Here is a 15,839-nt window from a genome sequence, read left to right on the forward strand (position 1 = left end):
TTGGAGTAGGACTAGGATTCCTACTTGGAGTAGGATTCCTACAATCCTAATTAGATTAGGAGTTTTTGAATCAAATTTGGATTCCTACTTGGAGTAGGATTCCTAGAGTCCTAATCGGATTAGGACTTCAGATTCAATTAGAGTCCTAATTGGATTAGGACTAAAATTAAATAAGTCCTAATTGGATTAGGGTTTCTTAATTTCTAATTAATCATTAATCTAATGAATCAACATGACTCCTAATTGTGTTAGGATTGAAGAGTTCAATTGAGTCATGGTTCATTCAAGTTCTAATTGGATTAGGACTAGCATAGATTGAACCCAATTGATTCATGATTTGGACTAAACCAAATAGGAGCCCTAGATGCCTTTAAAAGGCTTTGAAAGGAGGTGCCCTAATGATGTGTGAAGCCCTCCTCCTCTCCAACTCGTGGCCACCCTTCTCCCCTCTTGGTTTCAGCCGCCAACAGCAAGAAAAGAAGAGGAGGCGTCTCCCTCCTCTTGGGCTTCCTCCTTGGCTTCAACGCATGAGAAGAGAAGAAGGCTGCCAAGGGCTTTGATCCTCTTCATCTCTTCATCCTTCTTCTTCCTCCTCCTAAGCACAATCAAGGGTTGATTAAGAGGGAGGACATCAGCCATCAAAAGTTATCTCTGCAAGGGAGCTAGCACCCCGGGGAGATAGAGAGCTTGGATCGGTTCCTGCTTCGTGTGGATACCCGTAGAGGCCGGGCACTTGAACGGCTTCAAGCGAACCTTCATCCAAAAACCATGATCATCAGTTTGCGGTGATCATCTACCCGCACAAGGTGAAGATCTGATCTTCTAATGTTTTTAAAAATATTTAATCCTTACCCATCTACGAACGGTTCATGAAACAACATTCATGAGATGAACGTCGATCCCGCTTATGTCGATTCCGCTGCCATCTGAATTTTTTTTGAATTTTGTGCGGCATGGGCGGGTTCCCAACAGTGGTATCAGAGCCTAGGCTTCGTAGATTAAGGTAAGAATTAATTATCTAAAGGCATATTAGATCTGAAAATTGAAGGATTATGTGTGCTGAAAATTTCTGCATGCAGATTTTTCAGGGTTGCTGAATTTTTGCATGCTGATTTTTATGTGATAAGATGATGATTCTAATTGCATTGTTAATGAGATTACAAAGTTTAGAATCATGATTAGCATGATCAGCAACCTATGTCATAACATAATCAATTAATTATCAGATCTGAAAATTATAATTGCTGCATATGGTGATGATCATAGGATTCAAATCCTTTTGGTACTAAATGTAAAGACCTGCGATGTGATCTGCAATCTCATGTAATTTTTCAGATGCTTGCATGCATCTTATTTGATGTTTTGAGAGGCCTGCGTGTCTCCTAAAAGAAGATGTAATTTATTATTATTTTTATTTTATATCTGGTTGTATTTCTGTGATATGATGTACGTCAACGATCAAGTTGAAGACAAGGCATGAGATGAACAGGGGTCTAAGCGGTTGATGGCGATTGGATCAAGAGTTGTGTTGCCCAGAGATGGTCACCCAAGAGGGGGGTGAATTGGGTGTTTTAAAACTTTTTGTCTAATTAAACAAAAACACACAAGTGTATGTGCAAAAGTGAAACTAAAGTTGTAACCACAGTCAATCGCAAACACAAAGGTTTATAGTGGTTCGGAGCTTCCACTGCTCCTACATCCACTCTCCAAACACCTTTGGAAATTTTCCATTATAATCAGCGATTACAGTCCGGTAGTTTTTCGAGTGAACTACCCAACTCGTTGTTTTACCCCGGGCTAACAACGAACCCTACAATCCCCCAATTTAACTTAGGCTTGGGACGCCTAACCCTTGTTCCAAGTCCCTTGACTGGAACAAGCACAATATTTGAGAGTTTTACAAGGATTTAAAAGCTCTTAAGAAAGCAAATATAACAATGAGAAACAACAAAACCGGAAGAACCCTTTTAGCCGTTGAAACGTGGATGATGGTGGTTCTTCCGATGTGGATCACGTTGGCTTGAATGCGAGCTTTGATTGCCGAGTGGGAGTGAGTAGATGAAGAAGACTTGAATGCACTTGATTTCTCCTCTTTAAAGCACCAACTCCCTTGAACCTCTTTTTCTTTCTTCTCTCTTGAATGATCTTGTGTTTGGTTGGTGAGAAGTCGTTTTAAAGGCACTTAAAAGCTCCTTTTTATAGTCATATGAGCAATAGATCCGTTAGACACAAAAATATAACCGTTTGAAATTCAAACAAACCTGCAAAAGTGTGTCAGTCGCGTCCCAGGCGCTCCGGAGACGTCTCCGCTTGAACGAGAGACGTCTCGGCTGTATAGAAATTCTTTTGACGATGTTGGAGTCGACTCGGTGCTTTCTGGGGACGTCTCGGGATGTTTGTGCTTTATGCGTGGGGACGACTCCGCGACGTCGGGGACGACTCCGACGTTTTCTCAATGAAAAAAGCAAGTCCTCTGGAATCCCTGAGAGAGTCGACTTGCATGCTTCGGGGGACGTCTCGGGATATTTGTGCTTTATGCGTGGGGACGACTCCGCGACGTCGGGGACGACTCCGATGTTTTCACAATGAAAAAGCAAGTCCTCTGGAATCCCTGAGAGAGTCGACTCCGCATCCTTCGGAGACGACTCGCGCGCATCCCTTGAAATCGGCCTTTCTGCCGTCTCTGAGAGAGTCGACTCCGGAAAGCCGGGAGTCGACTCCGACCCTGCGAGACGCCTCGGCAGGTGCCGGGGACATCTCCAGACGTGCCAGTTTCTCCTCTACGTGCCAGAGACGTCTCTGGAACAAACCGGAGACGTCTCGGCTGCCCCTGATCCGTTTTCTTTATCTCAAAAAATTTTCAATAAATCCTCAAAAAATATGGCAACATGCCTTGACAATTCTTAACAATATTCTTAGTTAAACACCTGAAATGCTCAAGTAAATTGTTAATATAAAGAGAATTATACTCTAGTATTTTATATTCATCAAAATCCATTAGGAGGTCAACAATCTTCCCCTTTTTGATGATGACAAAACACTGAGTATATACAAAATTTAAAATTTAAACATATACACAGTATTTGATCAGATGTACAAATATTGTATTTTGGTTAGAGCTAGATACTGAAAGTGAATCCTAGGTTCTTCGGTGTTAAGCATGCTGATTTCTTTTTTTTTTAAACCATGGCTGAACCTGATCGGGTTGCCTACGTACCCCTTCATAAGGGGGATCAAGCCATACGTAGTTCTTTTTAAGTTTCAAAAACGCAGTGGAAAAATGAATCAAACAATTTAATTCAAGCATGCTTACAAGATTAAATCTAGAAATCAGCACATTAAGAACACATAGGATTATGCCGGAATCGTTTAAACAATTATGCTAAAACTTTCATGCATGATTAACTATCAGATCTGAAACTTAAGAACTCTATTCCGATTAATCTCCGAATATCCATTGAATGGATTCAGGAGATATCTCCGTGAGGAGCCCCAAAAGAGGGTAAAACCTCGGAGAATCAGACCTAGATCTTGACACCATAATAAAAGATTAATGTAGGATTAATACCTTTTATGATGGATGAAACTTGTGGATCTGATCCTCGACTTCGCAGCCACGCACACGAATGGCCTCTACGAGAAGTCCACGCGAAGTTCCTGAAGAGATCCAATCCTGCGGAAGTGCTAGCTTGCGCAGAATTTCTTGAGGCTGAAATTTGATCTTCCAAATGCTATCAACTTTTGATCCGCCTTCTTGGAAGAACTGTTGGGAACCCGCCCATGCCGCTGATATTTCAAAAATTTTTCAGATGGCAGCGGAATCGGCATGCACGAGTTCGACGTTCATCTCATGAACGTTGTTTCGAGACCTTTCGTAATTAGGTAAGAATTAAATCCTTTTAAAACTAATAGGAAGATCAAATCTTCACCTTGCGCGGGTAGATGATCACCGCGAATCTGAATTCGTGGTTTTGGAAGAGGGTTCGTTTGAAGCCGTTCAGACGTCCGGCCTCTACGGGTATCCACACGAAGTAGAGAACCGATCAAAGCTTTCTTGTCTTCCCGGGGTGCTAGCTCCCTTGCAAAGACTCCTTTGATGGCTGATCTCTTCTCTTTCTTTCAACTCTTGAAAGTGCTTGAGAGGAGGAAGAAGAAGAAGGAACTCAAGGAAGAAGAACACAGCTTCTGCAGCCTTCTTTCTTTTCCCTGCGTTGGAAGAAGGATTGGAGGAAGAGGATGAAGCCAACGCTTGGACTTTGCTCTCCCTTTGCTTGCGGCTGAACCAAGAGAGGAGAGGGGCTGGTGGCGGCAGCAAGAGGAGGAAGAGAGCTCTTGGCTAGGGCGCCGGCCTCATGCCTCCTTATAAAGCCATCTAGGACTCCTACAATCTAGGAGCCCTAGACATATTGCCTAAGAGGGAAGGGGGGCGCCGGCCCTTCTCTTCATGCCGCACTCAAGGAGAGGAGGAGGGGCGTGAACCCTCCTTCTTGTGATGCCCTAATCCTCTTCCAAAGAGGATTGGGTGCCTCTCTTATGGTTTAATCCCAATCCAATTAGGATTAGCCAAATTGGGTTCAATCTATGCTAGTCCTAATCCAATTAGGATTTGAATGAACCATGACTCAATTGAACTCTTCAATCCTAATCCAATTAGGAGTCATGTTGATTCATTAGATTAATCATTAATTTAGACTTAAGGAATCCTAATCTAATTAGGATGTATTTAATTTTAGTCCTAATCCAATTAGGACTCTATTTGAATCCGAAGTCCTAATCCAATTAGGATTTCTAGGAATCCTACTCCAAGTAGGAATCCAATTTTAATTCAAAATTCCTAATCTCATTAGGATTGTAGGAATCCTATTCCAAGTAGGAATTCCAGTCCTACTCCAACTAGGATTCCCAGCCCTAATCCAATTAGGACTCTAGGAATCCCTCCCGAAGTAGGATTTGTGTTTAAGTCTAATTAATTAATTCCCTTTGTTTCTTCTTCAACTTCTTATCAATCAAATTGATTTCTTGTGATTCCTAATCACGATTTCAACCATCGGATCGGTCAATACTTCTAGTGTGTGTGACCCCATAGGTTCTATTCTGACTGGTAGTGAGATATATTGTGATCTCTATCACTATATCATTGAAAACTCCTTTCAATGGGTTGGAACGATTCCAACTCAACTCATTAGGGTTTATCGATCATCAAGATAATCCCTATGAGTCCCACCATCCACCAGTGACACCTAGCAGCATGTAGTGGCTACCCAGCAGAATGGAATGATGAACCTCTAGGTGCAGTTAACATGTGATACAGTCCTACTATCGTGGATCCCTACAGGACGGAGGTCATGGACAACTCGTCAAACCCCATCGTCTGTCATATGTCAAGATTTATTCGACTCGAGTTCGATAGTGAAAAAACTCTTTCTCCACTGTGCATACTGCCCCGGCCGAGGTCTTACGAACTCAGTCTTATAAATCACATAGGATCTCTCCTTATCTATCAAGGTCGATAGATTCCATATAGGTGCATACCCTACTCCTACAGTGAACTTACTGCAGCCAATCTACACTGCATGGACCCATATGGCTAGAGACCATGTATGTGTGCAGTCAAACTACAATAACCTCACTGTGAGTAGCCGAAGCGCCGCAGGTCAAAGGACCAGTCACACTACTGCAACATCAAGCAAGTCACTGACGAGTGGATAGACATCCAAGTGACTTCTTGTATTGGTCACGCTCAGTACCCTTGTTCTCTAACAAGCACCTGCACTATCACTTCAGTGTCCCTACACTGTGGACTCAAGTCTCGTCCATCCAGAAGGAGAGTGATCTGTGCACTGATCGGATCGATCACCGTCCTCGTGATGATCCTTTGATCAGGAGCATTTAGAAATTAATCACCAATGATACATGGCTCAAATTCTCAACTCTTGAGAATATGTATCATCATCTTATTAATTTCTTGGACGATTCATAGACACATAAACAATATGAATGAAAAAGATACCTTTTATTTATTCAATAATAAATAGTCAAGTACAAAATTATGTCCCTAGAATCAACAATGTGTCAGCCAAATTGGCTTCTAGGGCATACATCTAACAAGAACTTGGAGGAAAGGTTTAAAGGAATTGAGGAGGACTTAGATCTGATCTAAAGACTCTTATCAGGGACCCCTAACACTAATGGCGCGATGGACTTAGAGGAGGAAGAAGTCGGCTAGATTGAATGCAGAATTTTTCCATGCATGAACTAGGATTCCTCTCTTTTCTTTTCCCTTTTTTCTTCTTCTTTTTCTCTCTTTTTTCCTTGAATTCGACCATCAGATGATGGAGGTCCTTTTAATGTTGCTCTCCTACCTAACTTCATGCCAACCATCCCATATTTGTGGAGGATTTTGTGGGGTTTTGAATTTTGAATTCAAAATTCAAGTTCATGTGCCATTACATGATGAAGCTTGATCTAATCTAAACCATTCATCATGTTGCCACTTTCCTCTTTCAATTTCGAAATTCCCATGCCCCCAAATAGATTAGAGGGTCACATGGTGATTTTGTGATGATTAAATTCGAAATTCAACCTTAATTAGAAGTGAGATAAAGATAAGGATGACATATGTCATGAAGAGAGAGAATTTGATCTTATCTAATTCTTTTCATGAATTTATCTCTCCATTTCGACCCATCTAATGATGAAAGAGGTCCCTGATGTTGCCAAGTGTCCTATGGCACCATTAAATAAATTAAATTAATTTTTAATCATATTAAAAATTAATTTATGGCGCCATGCATGGATATGTGACAAGTGGATTTCAAGATCCGAACAGTTTCAGATCAAACTCATTTAATTTAATTAAATCCTAACAATTAGAATGATCCAATTACCATGGGTTGAACCTAATCCAATTAGGTCAATCCCTAATTAAGCACAAATTTAATCTAATTTAATTTGGTCAACCTAAGTCCTCTTGATTCAGACCTAATCCAATCAGGTCAAAAACCCTGATTGAGCCCAGAATTGAATCTAATTCAATTTGGCTCATCCTTAGTCTAATTATTCAATCCAGTTGAGTTCATTAGCAATCTAATTACTAATTAATCCTCCGATAATTACTTTAATTATTTTATAAGATAATTTGCTAATCGAAATGACCAAATTACCCCAGAATGATTCTTAATCATTCATCAGCCTTCTTGATCAATCAGGAATCTTCTATGCGTGTGACCTCATAGGTTCGAACCTAAGCCGGTAGTATAGGAACGACTTCCTACACTAATCGATGTGACCATCTAGCAATGGTACCCGACGTCCGGATAGGCCGAATATATGCGAAGCAAATATTCTGGAACCTTGAACTATGGTTACTGTATAATTCAATCCCTTTGACTCCTAATGCCAGGATGACTTAGAGCTCACTGTCAACCCTATAATTAGTACATCCATTATGTGATTAACTTTAGATATCCCGTGACTCCTCACTGGGATTACCCTGGCCAAGGTTTTGCTAAATTAATCACAAGACATTATCTCCTGTTTCCAGGAGGGGTCAATTCCATCTCGACTCACAACTGACTACGCAAGTACTTGACTGCACCCAGTGACCTTCCGTCACTGAATTAGAAATCCAGGTAGTCTGGTACCAAAGTACAATGAGTTGCTTGCTAGTCACAAGTTGCGGTCTCAGGTCAGAGGGCCAAACTTATACCCATATCCACTTGGAACATCTCTTGACAGTAGAGCGTTCCGGAATTGGTCACGTTCAGTGAAATATACTCCTACACTTCACTTGTGTGGCATACCAGTGTCTCCACACTCTTTGGTTAAGAGGACAACCAACGTATATGTCACACAATGACCTAATCTTGATAATGCTGTTTTCCTTGTAACAACATATCATTTGGTCGCGAACTAGTTTAAGGACTCGAAGATAAATCCTCCTTTATCATTAATAAGTCCTAAGGACTTCATCATATAAGAGTTCATTTGAAGATGTAAAATGATGAATAATGCCAAAAAATACTTTATTGATTTGTCAATTCATTTAATCATCAACATGTTGACGATTGACATTTAGGATACAATTCCCAACAACTCCCACTTAGCCTAAAGCCAATCGGCACAGTATCTAATACCCATCTTCGACTTGTGTTCGTTGAACTCTTTAATGCCGAGGACTTTGGTAAATGGGTTAGCCAGATTTTCTTTTGTGTCAATCTTCTGAAGATCAATATCACCTCGTTCCATAATCTCTCGAACCAGGTGATAGCGTCGCAGAATATGCTTGGTCCGCTGATGTGCTTTAGGTTCCTTTGCCTGAGCTATGGCTCCAATGTTATCACAAAATATAGGAACTGGACCATCAATGGAAGGTGCCACTCCCAGCTCGGTGATGAACTTGCGCAACCATACGGCTTCCTTGGCTGCATCAGATGCTGCAATGTATTCTGCTTCACATGTAGAATCTGCCACTGTATGCTGCTTGGAACTCTTCCAGCAGATGGCCCCACCCTTAAAAGTGAAGATATATCCCGACACGCTCTTGCTATCATCTTAATCTGACTGAAAACTTGAATCGGTATATCCCTCAAGTTTTAAGTCAGAATCACCGTAGACAAGCCACTGATCTTTAGTATTTCTCAAATACTTAAGGATGATTTTTACAACCTTCCAGTGGTTGCTACCTGGATCAGACTGGTATCTACTCACTACTCCTAGTGAGTATGCCACGTCTGGTCTAGTACATGTCATGGCATACATTATAGATCCCACTGCCGAAGCATATGGAATTCTATCCATACTCTCTCTTTCTTGAGAGGTTGTCGGACAATCCCTTTTAGAGAGGTTAATTCCATGGCCCATTGGAAGATAGCCTTTCTTGGAATTAATCATACTGAACCTTTTCAGTATAGTATCAATGTATGTGGATTGGGATAATCCAAGCAATCTTCTAGATCTATCTCTATAGATCTTCATCCCTAGGATGTAAGATGCTTCTCCCAAATCCTTCATGGCAAATTGAGATGATAGCCAAATCTTTATTCCTTGTAATGCAGGAATGTCATTCCCGATTAAAAGAATGTCATCCACATACAAAACAAGAAATATAATAACTGAACCATTAGCCCATTTATAAATGCAAGGTTTCTCTTCATTCTTAATGAAGCCATATGATTTGATCACCTTATCAAATCGTATGTTCCAACTCCGTGAAGCTTGCTTTAATCCATAAATGGATTTTTGAAGCTTGCACACCTTAGACTCATCTGCAGATATAAAACCTTCAGGTTGCATCATATACACCTCCTCTTCTAAATCTCCATTTAGAAAAGCGGTTTTAACATCCATCTGCCAGATCTCATAATCTAAGTGTGCTGCTATCGCAAGCATAATCCGAATGGATTTGAGCATTGCCACAGGAGAAAACGTCTCGTCATAGTCAATACCATAACGTTGACGATATCCCTTGGCAACCAGACGGGCTTTATAGGTCTCTACTTTTCCGTCTGCGCCCCGTTTTCTTTTGAAAATCCACTTACACCCTATGGATTTAATCCCTTCGGGTGGGTCAACTAATGTCCATACATCATTGACCTTCATGGATTCCATTTCGGATTGCATGGCTCCAAGCCATGCATCAGAGTCATGCCTCTGCATAGCTCCATATATGTGATCGGATCCTCATCATTTTCATCAAGTTCGATAGGATCCCTGTCCCGAACTAAGAAACCGTAGTATCTGTCCGGCTGACGTGGTACTCTATCTGATCGCCTTAATGGTGCATCTAATATGGGTTCTGGATCTGATCTAATCAAATCCGACTCAACTAGTTCAGTAGATGGTGTCGAATCTTCTACATGTTGAACTTCCCTAAGCTCAACATTAGAGCTTTTAGTTCCTTCACTAAGGAATTCCTTCTCTAAGAAAACAGCTCTATTGCTTATGAACAACTTTTGTTCTTTAGCAAAGTAGAAGTAATATCCTTTAGTTTCTTTAGGATAACCAACAAAGAAATATTTGTCAGACTTTAGTTCAAGTTTGTCTGTCTTCAAACGTTTGACGTACGCCGGACACCCCCAAACCCTAAGGTGAGAGAGCATCGGCTTACGTCCAGTCCACATCTCATGTGGTGTTTTATTTACAGACTTACTTGAAACCTTATTTAGAATGTAGCAGGCTGACTCAAGAGCATATCCCCAAAAGGATATGGGCAGATCAGCAAACCCCATCATGGATCGAACCATGTCTAACAGAGTTCGATTTCCCCTTTCTGATACACCGTTATACTGTGGTGTACCAGGAGGAGTTCATTGAGAGAGAATCCCATTTTCTCCTAGATATGTCAAAAACTCACTGGTGAGGTATTCACCTCCTCGATCTGATCGAAGAGTTTTAATACTCTTTTCAGTTTGTTTTTCTACTTCATTACGATATAATTTGAACATTTCAAATGATTCAGATTTATGTCTCATTAAATAGACATAACCATACCTAGAAAGGTCGTCTGTAAACGTAATGAAATATGAATACCCACCTCTAGCATTTGTGCTCATTGGCCCACATACATCAGAATGTACAAGGGTCAATAAGTCACTGGCTCGTTCACCTTTTCCGGTAAAAGGTGATTTGGTCATCTTACCAAGAAGACATGACTCACAGATTGTCAATGATTCACAATCATTAACATTGAGGATTCCCTCTTTACTTAACCTGTTCATCCTGTTCTTGTTAATATGACCTAGCCTATGATGCCAAAGGTAGACATCCGTGACATTATCTATTCTAGGATGCTTACTTGACGTGTACATTACATTAACAGGTTGTGATAACAAGTAGATGCCATTGCTCAATTGTCCATTCATTACAGTAACACCATTCATAATGATATCACAAGAACATTTCTTTATTGAAATTTCATAATCGTTCATGGCCAAAAGGCCTTCGGAAATTACATTCAATAAGAATGTAGGATAATAGTGACAATCACTTAAAACAACTAAATGAGAATTGAAAATAAGTTTGAGATTTCCTAAAGCTAGAACTGGAACAGATCTTCCATCTCCAACATTCAGAAATCTCTCGCTGTTTTCAAATCTCTCATTGACCTGAAGTCCTTGCAACGAATTGCATATATTAAACGGACTTTCAGTATCTAATACCCAGGTCGAATTATCACATATAGAGAAATTACAAGGTGTTATCATATAAATACCTTGATCAGCAACTGATTGCCCTTTTCTCTTGCTTAGCCTGTTCGGGTCAAGTGAGGTAAGGTACTGAGAACAATTCCTCTTCCAATGCCTCTGCTTCTTACAATAGAAGCATTCTGCCTGACTTTGGTCATCCTTAATCCTTTTGGTTTGACTATGCTGAGTTTTCAGCTTTCTATACCAATTATTGAAGTTAGGACCAGTCAACTTGTCATTATCCAATAATGAGCGAAGTGACAAACTTGTGGCCATTTCTACATAAAAGAAAATTTGGCTATTAGTATATGAATTGACTAAATACAGTAGACTTGGACTTTAGTCTAAAGATACTCCCACTATTTTATACAAATTGGTAGCCTCTACCTCCAATTCGAAAAATTACTCCTAATTATTTAGTAGGCACTAGAACCCAATAGATCGCATATAGGCCCGAGTGTGGCTCGGCTAACCCATATGCACCTATTGGTAGGTTCTAAACCAGTTGCTTCACCAAGCAACTTCTAGTGATAATTTTGCCTTAGGTTCTTCGGCAAGCGTGTGGCGCCTCCATCGAATACCCTAGTCAGGTCCAACCATTAAATGATAGGGTTAAGTCTAATCAACTAATAGACGATCAAGCCCGAGTGTGGCTTGGCTCACCTGATCGCCTATTGAAGGTATACTTAACTCATCATATATTGAATGACAATTTCAATGCTTGATAAGTACCAGGCGTGTCGCGCCTCCAATAATTATCAAAACATTGGACCCATTATCACCCAACTTAATGGGAGGCTATGACCTAGTTATCCCCATAACCATTTCATTTTAAGGACCTAATAATTTTAGAGGATTTCTTAATTAGGATAGATAAGAAGATCCGGTTAGTCTAATTTCTCCCACTGACTTCACCAAATCAGATTAGACTCAAACCGGTTAAGGAGGCACCTAAATCAGTCAAACTGATTTTCCTTATAGGCATGGGCTAACTCGAATCATTAAGTTATCCAATCAAAATGTGATTGACCATGTCGGCCAGGTAAGTGAGATCGGTGGAAGGGATATGCCATTAACTCGACAAAGACGAATCAGTGCGAGTAGCTCCCAATTAAAAACCACCGGTCAAAACTGCCAAACTTACCTTAGACACCGACTGGTTAATCAATTTCGATTTGATTACTCAAATGACTCGGGCTACACTTCTGAGCCTAAATCAAGTTCCATCTTGGTCTAATCAAAGACATGGACTTGATCCATCTACAACTATTGTAAATTGACCTAGAATTTTCTTCACCTAATCTAATTACTACTTAATTAGATTTGATCAATTAATTCTATTTGTCCATGTATGATTCTAACCTTAGGTCTAACTCAATCCTAGAAACTTGATTCAAGCTAACCCATATGCCCAAATAATTATGCAATGTCAATTAATTGAGTTACAATTCTATTTCATAACACTTAATTCTCAATTAAGTTTAGACTTATGAAAGTTTTGATCATTGCATATTTATTTTTAATTACATATTAATTACAATCTTTCAGTTCTTAAAACATATTTTCAGATCTGATTTTTTATAATTAATCACATGTAATTAGATTTAATTCATGTTTAAGTCATTATGTTTTATGTTCATGCATCACATATACACAACAACATGAATTAATACAAACAACATACATCTTATGTATTTGTTTTTTTACTTTTATTTTCAGATCTGATTTGTTCATTAAAATCAGAGATCATATGAATCATAAATTTTATTTAGATCTAATCTAAACAATATTATGATTTCAGATTTATTTATGTTACAAATTTTAACACAAACATGCATCATATGCATCCAAAATTTCAGATCTACTTAATCATGCATAATCAGCAATTAAATCAATACTTTAGATCTAATCTAAATATGTTAATGATTTCAGATTTAATTACAAGAATTAAAACATAAAAGTTTAAACATGAACCTGGCTCTGATACCACTGTTAGGGGGAGTCTCCACTCCTATATGGGTTCGGTCCTATTAAAAATAGGGTGACACCCATGTATACCTATCAGAGCACGCATCTCTATACGCCTCCGGATGGAGAGCCACGCTTCGTCACACGATCACGCGTGAGAGTTTCCGAAGATCGGTCACAACTCTTGGACCTTTGCTCTGATACCACTGAAAGTGAATCCTAGGTTCTTCGGTGTTAAGCATGCTGATTTTTTTTTTTTAAACCATGGCTGAACCTGATCGGGTTGCCTACGTACCCCTTCATAAGGGGGATCAAGCCATACGTAGTTCTTTTTAAGTTTCAAAAACGCAGCGGAAAAATGAATCAAACAATTTAATTCATGCATGCTTATAAGATCAAATCTAGAAATCAGCACATTAAGAACACATAGGATTATGCCGGAATCGTTTAAACAATTATGCTAAAACTTTCATGCATGTTTAACTATCAGATCTGAAACTTAAGAACTCTATTCCGATTAATCTCCGAATATCCATTGAATGGATTCTGGAGATATCTCCGTGAGGAGCCCCAAAAGAGGGTAAAACCTCGGAGAATCAGACCTAGATCTTGACACCATAATAAAAGATTAATGTAGGATTAATACCTTTTATGATGGATGAAACTTGCGGATCTGATCCTCGACTTCGCAGCCACGTACACGAATGGCCTCTACGAGAAGTCCACGCGAAGTTCCTGAAGACATCCAATCCTGCGAAAGTGCTAGCTTGCGCAGAATTTTTTGAGGCTGAAATTTGATCTTCCAAATGCTATCAACTTTTGATCCGCCTTCTTGGAAGAACTTGGAGGAAAGGTTTAAAGGGATTGAAGAGGACTCAGATCTGATCTAAAGACTCATATCAGGGACCCCCAACACTAATGGCGCGATGGACTTAGAGGAGGAAGAAGTCGGCTAGATTGAATGCAGAATTTTTCCATGCATGAACTAGGGTTCCTCTCTTTTCTTTTCCCTTTTTTCTTCTTCTTTTTCTCTCTTTTTTCCTTGAATTCGACCACCAGATGATGGAGGTCCTTTTAATGTTGCTCTCCTACCTAACTTCATGCCAACCATCCCATATTTGTGGAGGATTTTGTGGGGTTTTGAATTTTGAATTCAAAATTCAAGTTCATGTGCCATTACATGATGAAGCTTGATCTAATCTAAACCATTCATCATGTTGCCACTTTCCTCTTTCAATTTCGAAATTCCCATGCCCCCAAATAGATTAGAGGGTCACATGGTGATTTTGTGATGATTAAATTTGAAATTCAACCTTAATTAGAAGTGAGATAAAGATAAGGATGACATATGTCATGAAGAGAGAGAATTTGATCTTATCCAATTCTTTTCATGAATTTATCTCTCCATTTCGACCCTTCTAATGATGAAAGAGGTCCCTGATGTTGCCAAGTGTCCTATGGCACCATTAAATAAATTAAATTAATTTTTAATCATATTAAAAATCAATTTATGGCGCCATGCATGGATATGTGACAAGTGGATTTCAAGATCCGAACAGTTTCAGATCAAACCCATTTAATTTAATTAAATCCTAACAATTAAAATGATCCAATTACCATGGGTTGAACCTAATCCAATTAGGTCAATCCCTAATTAAGCACAAATTTAATCTAATTTAATTTGGTCAACCTAAATTCTCTTGATTCAGACCTAATCCAATCAGGTCAAAAACCCTGATTGAGCCCAGAATTGAATCTTATTCAATTTGGCTCATCCTTAGTCTAATTACTCAATCCAATTGAGTTCATTAGCAATCTAATTACTAATTAATCCTTCGATAATTACTTTAATTATTTTATAAGATAATTTGCCAATCAAAATGACCAAATTACCCCTGAATGATTCTTAATCATTCATTAGCCTTCTTGATCAATCAGGAATCTTCTATGCGTGTGACCTCATAGGTTCGAACCTAAGCCGGTAGTATAGGAACGACTTCCTACACTAATCGATGTGACCATCTAGCAATGGTACCCGACGTCCGGATAGGCCGAATATATGCGAAGCAAATATTCTGGAACCTTGAACTATGGTTACTGTATAATTCAATCCCTTTGACTCCTAATGCCAGGATGACTTAGAGCTCACTGTCAACCCTATAATTAGTACATCCATTATGTGATTAACTTTAAATATCCCGTGACTCCTCACTAGGATTACCCTGGCCAAGGTTTTGCTAAATTAATCACAAGACATTATCTCCTGTTTGCAGGAGGGGTCAATTCCATCTCGACTCACAACTGACTACGCAAGTACTTGACTGCACCCAGTGACCTTCCGTCACTAAATTAGAAATTCAGGTAGTCCGGTACCAAAGTACAATGAGTTGCTTGCTAGTCACAAGTTGCGGTCTCAGGTTAGAGGGCCAAACTTATACCCATATCCACTCGGAACATCTCTTGACAGTAGAGCGTTCCGGAATTGGTCACGTTCAGTGAAATATACTCCTACACTTCACCTGTGTGGCATACCAGTGTCTCCACACTCCTTGGTTAAGAGGACAACCAACGTATATGTCACACAACGACCTAATCTTGATAATGCTGTCGTCCTTGTAACAACATATCATTTGGTCGCGAACTAGTTTAAGAACTCGAAGATAAATCCTCCTTTATCATTAATAA

General features: G+C 39.5%; 1 protein-coding gene across 1 annotated transcript in view; it reads left to right on the top strand.

Moving 5' to 3' along the window:
- LOC149753675 (uncharacterized) overlaps positions 1-15,839 on the top strand; it is a 36,174-nt gene that overhangs the window by 19,754 nt on the left and 581 nt on the right. The window lies entirely within an intron of this gene.

Source organism: Phoenix dactylifera, chromosome 4, assembly GCF_051530095.1.
Source record: "Phoenix dactylifera cultivar Ajwa chromosome 4, Ajwa_hap1_PhDact_Kaust_v1.1, whole genome shotgun sequence".
NCBI lineage: Eukaryota > Viridiplantae > Streptophyta > Magnoliopsida > Arecales > Arecaceae > Phoenix > Phoenix dactylifera.